The sequence below is a fragment of the Pseudopodoces humilis genome, chromosome 5, assembly GCF_049639895.1.
Source record: "Pseudopodoces humilis isolate 2021_Gansu_Grassland_sample_001 chromosome 5, ASM4963989v1, whole genome shotgun sequence".
Taxonomy (NCBI): domain Eukaryota; kingdom Metazoa; phylum Chordata; class Aves; order Passeriformes; family Paridae; genus Pseudopodoces; species Pseudopodoces humilis.
Window position 1 is genome coordinate 21,401,315 of NC_142204.1, and position 6,000 is coordinate 21,407,314.

At 45.5% G+C, this 6,000-nt stretch overlaps 1 protein-coding gene across 2 annotated transcripts in view; it reads right to left on the bottom strand.

The window, feature by feature from the left end:
- Positions 1–2,361, bottom strand: part of SYN3 (synapsin III) — a 187,953-nt gene extending 185,592 nt beyond the window's left edge. Inside the window, exon 1 of one of the 2 annotated variants that reach the window (XM_088055066.1) lies at positions 2,247–2,361. The gene's annotated coding sequence lies outside the window, so the exon portion shown is untranslated. The remainder of the gene's footprint in view (positions 1–2,246) is intronic. The other variant, XM_005527544.3, reaches the window with a different exon arrangement.
- Between the last annotated feature and the right edge of the window lie 3,639 nt (positions 2,362–6,000).

Consider the following 6,000-nt stretch of genomic DNA (forward strand, 5'->3'; position numbering starts at 1 on the left):
GGGCAGGAGCAAACAATGTAAGCACCCAACCAGCAGTAACTGCTGCAAGCCAACACCAGGCTGCTGCTGCTGCTGCTGCTGCTGCAGCGTCAGAGGGATGCTTCTCCTGCCAAATCCCTGTGGGCATCTCCCAGGGAAGGCGCACTTCCCAAAACCAGCAAGAGCAGAGGACTTCCTCTGATGTGCAGAGAGAGGAACTCTCCAGGAGCAATGAGTATCTGCCCACTCTTTAGTACAGAGAGCCTCCTGCCCTGCACCTGGGAGCTGTGCAGCCTTTTGTAGTGTGTGAATAAGCAAGTTGTTTGACTATTCCTCTGTTTCTGGGGCAAAGGGAAAGAACTTTATTATGCTGGGGAGTTTATTCTCAGATGGCCAGGCTTGATTTTTTAATTTCTTCACTCACTCTGTTATTGTGAGTACTTTGAAAGCTGGAGTCAAACTCAACAATGACCATATGCCCTGTGTTAGATCCATTTTTTAGTCAGCTATTCCAGGTGAGATGAGGAGAGCTTGCCTCTATCCTACGGGAATCTGCAATGTTTCCTTTTTTTTCATCACCAAATATCCTCTGCAAGGTGGAGCCTTTTCATACTTTTACCAAGTGAGTATCCCTTTGGTCTCACTTGGGTTGCATGCAAGACAAGGCAGAGGGGGTGAGACTCAGCCCATCACTCAGAAGAGCACAACACAGAGACTCCAGCAGATGTCATGGGCAGACATGAGCAGGGAGGTGCTCTTTGATGGTGATATCAGTCATCTTCTTCATCTTCAGGCCACATGAGAAAACCACAGAAAAGAAAGAAGCTTGGGTAGAAGAAAGCTGACCCCTGATATAAGAAATTTGGTGTCAGGGAGGAAGGAGAACCTATTTGGGCAAAAGGTTTTGGCTAATTCAAGATAAGCCATTTTGTTGCTTCTCCCTGTGGGGTTTTCTGCCTTCTCTTTTTGGAGGGAGCCACTGGCTGTTGCTTTCTGAGCAAGCAGGAAAAAACGTGTCTCCCTCCACACTCATCACAAGAATGAGTTTCCAACAGAGATGAGATATCCACAGGTGAGTGATGTCTTTGTCTCAGCACTTTCCTCTGGATCCCAGCTTGAAAAGAATGAGGTGGTGAGCCCCTGCGAGAAGCAACTAAAAATTTTAATGCTTTACAGTGAGCTGTGACCCCTGCTCCAGTTAGTGACTGGAATAAGCTTACCCCAAATTCGGGACAGCCTTGTCTTACCAGCTTGCAAAGATGTAAGCTGAAGAAGTGTGATTATAACATGATCACTGCAAATGACATTCGCTGTCTGCATGGCTTAACACCACTTACCACGTTTGTAATCCATCTTCCCCCACCTGCCCTGTCTGCCCAGCCGTCACTTGTTATCACAGCAATGGCAGTGAAACAAAAGAAAGGACAGAGGCTAATTACTTTGCTTGATGTTGTCCTATTCTTCCAGATAACATGAATTTGTGGGCTCTAACTTGATCCTCAGAGATGCTCATTAAAAGGAAAATAACAAATCTGTGGAAGCAACTCAATAAGCTACAACTTTAGCAGCAGGCACAGCAGGCAGGATGGTTTGAGCATCAGTTTCCCTAAGCAGTCACATTACCTGTCCCGATTCCCAGCCCATCTCCCCCTTGCTTTCCAGGTGTAGCCAGCTCAGCAGATAGGATTAATCCACTTCCATACTCGCTTGCATTCTCCATGTTAGAGAATCTGATTACACAGATTGCCTGCAATTTATCTCCACCTGCGACACCTAATGCTCCAGTCTGATCTCTGCTTTCCTGTTTTAACATCTCACTGCAGATCCAGTACATGGAAAGACAGATGCACACACACTTGCTCTGTTTTGTTTGCAAACAGCTCACTAAGAGCCTCGGCATTTTCATTTTCAATCACACCAGAAAGCACTACTGTTTTCCCCACTCTGCCCATGAGGTAATTCCTCCCTTTGGACTCCCCTGGTTACATTTATACCGCACAGGCTCCATGCGCTGCTGCTGGATGCACACAAACCACAGGAATCTCTGTACAGACACGCTCAGTGAACATGCAGCGTTATAGAGCCCTGCAGCACGTATAAAGACAAAGGCACAGGCACTGAGCAAGTGCCACCACATGCATTCCTGTTCCCTCCAAACCCTGCGGGAAAACATTGCCTGCAGAGTGCTTCCCTATGAACAAAACCAGCCTTCCTGCACAGGGTCAGTATATGATTCAGGCAAATCCCGTTCCCACCCGCTCCCTTACCTTTCCTCTCCTTATCCTGCTAATCCAGGGCCCCTGGATCGATTCGCTTTCTCTCCGGCACACAAACTGCCAGTCCGTCCTGCTTCACATTCACAGCACACCAGCAGGATTCACCGTCATCCCATTCTGCCGGATCCTTATCGCCCTATTGGCCAATGCCAGGCAGTAAATTCAATTTGGCTCCTCCTTATAACTATATTATCACAGGAACAGGAATGAATAATTTAGTAAAACAACAAGGGTGCTCAGGCTCTGGTGTCACAGACTTCACCAGCACTGTCAGGCTTTTATCAGAGAGGCGGGTAAAGAAACCAGAATCTGTCTGTCACTCCTGAAAAGGAGACCTTAGATTACCCACCTGTATTTCCCATTCCATCCCTCTTGTCCTCCTCCCCCCAACCCCTGGCATTCCCATTTTATTGTTGCACCTCCATCCTCAGCCCACAATTCAGTGTTTCCCTTGGGAACGGTCATTACCATCTTAATGGACACAGAGATTTCTGTCCAGGCAAAGCAATACTGCAGCGGATCAAACACTTTGCCTCTTCCCTGAATGCAGTATGCGAGAAAAGAATGAAACTGCTCTGGAGAAGGGAGTGACAAGACAAGCAGATCACAGGGAAAAGGGAGAGTCTGCCTGGTATCACAGTATCCTTGGTAAAGCAACTGCGCTGTCATCCCATCAGTTCAGACACCCAGAGGATGCAAGTGCATGGTTCCCGGAAGAGAAAGGTTCATAGATGCACTGCCCAGGGACTGTGACTTCACACGCCTGCTGTGGGAGTTTGAACCCCCACATAAAAAACCCGCACTAAAGTGGCAGTTTCTCCCCAAACCAAATGACTAAAGTGTTCTGTTTTGGCTTGATTTTTTTTTTTTTTTTCTCCTGACCAGAAATTTGTAGAGACAACTCTTTATATTTGTATTTCCTAAGAAGTAGTTGGTCCCAAAATGAATACTGCTATTTTTCCTCAGGTGATGCTTTGTTTGAAGACTTATAGACCATTGCAGATTCCCTCAACAAGGTCACCACTATCTAAATCAAGCCTCGGGCCACCTTGATTGCCTCAAGAGCTTTATTGTTATGGGAGGAATTGTGGAAGTAGAGGAGCTCAGCAGGACAACCCTTTGGAATCCTCAGAACAGACCAAGCAGCCAACAGGGATTTTTAATGACCATTCACAGCAATATTGAAAATTACTGCTAATACATGCTCATGTGCACAGCACATGGCACCAGATGTGCCATTCCACTATAACTGAAAAATAAAGAGGCAGGATGAAGCCTCTGTTTTTCTTCCCTTAGAGTCCAAGAACACCCTTTGCACTCTGCTTCCCATGTGCTAATATTTACTCAGTAGACTGTATATCTACTACCACAATGATGAGAGGTTCAAATTTGCACTAGAGCCCAAACGCCTTCAAGCAACTCCTACACCAGCTCCTGGCTTGGCTCCTCTCCCAGGCCTGGCGGGCTGGGTAGGCTCAGCTCTGCCTCCAGAGGCAATAGGGACACCAGGGTGAAGTCAAGCCCAAATACCAGCAAAGCTACAAAGGCACTTCACTGGTGACAGGCCAGAAGTTTTCCTAAAGGCAGTGCCTTTCTTTAGCCACTGCCTTCACACTGAAGGACTAGCAGGAAGCTGGGACAATGCATGGGGATTGCCACCTCCTAAATTGCTGGGCTGTCTACCTCCATCTCAGTCCTAAAGTAGGATGGAGCCATGCTGCCTTCCCTGGGAGAATAGAGTACAGGAACAGTGGATGTTTTTGCCCTTCTCACCTAGTTCAAAGTGATCTAAAGGCTGAAAAAGTGAGAGTCTCAATGAAGTTTTTGTCTTTCTCTGTTATGGACTTAGCCTCAAAAAAGGACAAAACTCCCCTCTTGCTTCTCAAGTTGCTTCACTTCTGAAGAATGGCAGCTGCTCTTTTCCTCCTCCTCTTTCCCTTGCAGGCATCCAAACTTTTAAGAGCTTTTGTGTTAAAGGAAACCCTGAATTATGCACTTGGTGGTAGCTTCAGAGCAATTAAACTAAGCCATGTGGCAAGTTGCCCGATGTCACCACCAAAGCTCAGGATGTTTTAGCATCATTTATTGAGGAGCTTTTACATGATGCTTACTTAAACCACAAAAAGAGAGCAAATTAGGCTGTTGCCATGACAACTAGAGAATCTGCTCAAAATTCAGGAGATGCTGGGGAGGGGGGGAGAGCCCTTTAGTGGAGATCTCTGCATCATGAATATGGCCCTTGGTTATCAAATTCCTTTCAAGTTAATTCCTAGCATCAAAGCCTCCCTGACAAAGGCTTTAATAACTGGGAGCAAAGCTTGGCTAAAGAGGAACAAGCCAGCCGTCCCAGGACTAATGTGAATTTCATTCTGGTGAGAGGTGCTCAGCTGTGAGGTCCACAGAGCAATCACGGAGGTGGCAGCCCTGCTACAGGGACACATATGAGGCAGGGGGGAGGAAGGGGCAGGGGCTTCACTGCAGACAGGCACTCAAGAGTGAGACAGTCCCTGAACCTGTGGTGCAGGAAAGATGAATAACAACTTCCACGGGGTAGAGGGAGAGCGAGAGAAGGAAGAAGGGTCCTCGCCACCTCTGGTGGAAACCCTCTGGAAGTTGAAATAAGCTGAGCAAAGTCTTTTGCCAACCCCAAGAAATGAATTAAAGCAAGTAAGAGAAAAAAATAGCAGGATCAATGGTGTCAGAAGAAGCTGACAAACTAAACAAATGGAAGACAGGCTACTACACTACAGTTCTTTTGAAGGAATTAAATCCTTGGTACGACTGTTGCATATTTTCAATCAATGCTGGCTCTCTAATTTTTCTTTTCTTTTAGCTGAACATTATTTCTGTTGCAAGCCTTCTAAGAAAATCACTATTTTGATATAAATTTTTCAGTGAAGTCTTCTGGTTCTCAATTGCAACAGCTGAGGTATTCTTGGCTGAAAACAAAGTACATTACTTTGGAAAAATTCCAGAAAGTTTTGTAGTTTTCATAGAAGCTCTCTCCTTCCTCATAATGATTTTTGATCAGATAATTTATCACCAGTGGAAGTTTTTGTGTTCTCTGTTGAAATGATGCCTTACTGGGCATAAGCCCCTTTTGGAGGGTAGCAGCAGTAAGTGGGAGTACATCCAAAATTAGGGAAAATTAAACACATGGACAAATGGAGAAAATTGCAAAAGTTTCTCTTCCTCCCTTTTCATCCCTAGATGAAGAACTGTGTTTAGCATGAAAATCAGAAGCAGTTGAGAAATTTAAGGATAAACAGATGATTGTATTGTACAGTCCAAGCAGGATACTTGCCAAGGAAAAGCATAGATACTACAGAGATCCAGAATTTCAAGAAAAGATGAAAAAAACAACCCTGTTAATAAAAACTGTGCATTTTCAAGATACAAGTGTTCCCATACCCAATGCCTGATTATCAGTCTGTCTTACTTGGGACGTTGTGGCAATATTTCAACACCTTGAGTCAGTGCTGATCTTCTGATGGGGTCTTCTTCCCAGTGCCCAGGTATCACATACACAAGTTGCTAAAAGTCTCCAACACCTGATTGATTATATCTGACCAGAAAACAAGGCTTTAATTCATTATCTACTTGCAAATGAGCCTGGCCATTCCTTTTCCTGCTGCCTCCCTGCCATTTTGCCAAAGCCCTGCACAAACATTTGTTTGGTAATCCCGTTGTAGGCTGGGTTGCACACAAGCCACACAGGATTGTTTTGGACCCACAATAAGTGGCA